The sequence below is a fragment of the Otolemur garnettii genome, unplaced genomic scaffold (assembly GCF_000181295.1).
Source record: "Otolemur garnettii isolate 467f Iridium unplaced genomic scaffold, OtoGar3 scaffold00153, whole genome shotgun sequence".
Lineage (NCBI taxonomy): Eukaryota > Metazoa > Chordata > Mammalia > Primates > Galagidae > Otolemur > Otolemur garnettii.
In genome coordinates this window covers 1503182-1504317 of record NW_003852548.1, presented here as the reverse complement: position 1 = coordinate 1504317, position 1136 = coordinate 1503182, and the positions used below count along the sequence as shown (strand labels likewise).

Here is a 1136-nt window from a genome sequence, read left to right as displayed (position 1 = left end):
ATAAGGGTTAATATGGTTTTTGCTTTGAACTTTTATGTCTGAAACTGTGGTTTTGGAAATGGAAGGGCAGAACAGTCTTGAACAGGTTACTCCCATTGTTCTCTAGAATTGCTGGCCTTCTGCTAATAAAGCCTGGTGGACCTATTCCCTATCTCTGCATACTGGCTTTACAGTGACAGGTGGCCAGACCCTTTGTCCAGTAACAGGTTCATTCTTTGCTTCTCACATAACAGTTAAGACATTAGCAAAAGAGAAGACAATAGTATCTAAATACATTATAGGGTTTCATATAATGAAATACTGATACATTCATGAAAACAAATGTGCTCACTTGGAAAGGTGCCATTATTTTATTGCCAAGTGAGTAAAAATAACTTGCAGAGCAATAAGTATGCACTGATCTCATTTTCCTTAAAAAACTTATCTTGGGATAGAAACAGCAAAATGCTCAGAAGCACATGCAACAGTTATGATTACGGGGCCTAATTCATCATTTCTTTAAATTCATGACTGCTAATTTATCTATTATAAAAACATTTGCCCTTGATTTAATTTAATACTTCCAAGTTGTCTTTTCTGTTGTTTAGATTTTCTTTTCTTTCTTTTTTTTTTTTTAAGAGACAGTCTCACTTTATCACGTTCTGTAGAGTGCCATGTCATCACAGCTCATAGCAACCTCTAGCTCCTGGGCTTAGGGGATTCTCTTGCCTCAGCCTTCCGAGTAGCTGGGACTACAGGTGCCCACCACAACACCTGGCTATTTTTTGTTGTTGCAGTTTGGCCGGGGCTGGATTCGAACCTGCCACCCTTGGTATATGGGAACTGTGCCCTACCCTCTGAGTCCCGGCACTGCCCTAGATTTTATTTTCTATTTTACATTTAAAGCTTCTATCCAGATGAAATTGTTATTGGTGTGAGGAGTAAAATAAATACTGAATTTCCCCCCAGCCCTCCAAGTAACTACTGGGGCGCCCTAGAAATATTTGAAAGTTATTTGAATTTCTCAGGAAAATAACATATAGGCAAAGTAGTGGAAACTTTTTTTTTGAGACAGCGTCTCATTTTTGTCGCCCTAGGTAGTGTTGTGACATCACAACTCACAGCAACCTGAAACTCTTGGGCTTAAGCCTCAGCCT

The 1136-nt window shown here is 39.2% G+C and overlaps 1 pseudogene across 1 annotated transcript in view; it reads left to right on the top strand.

The window, feature by feature from the left end:
* LOC100943706 overlaps positions 1 to 1136 on the top strand; it is a 5541-nt pseudogene that overhangs the window by 2779 nt on the left and 1626 nt on the right. The window lies entirely within an intron of this gene.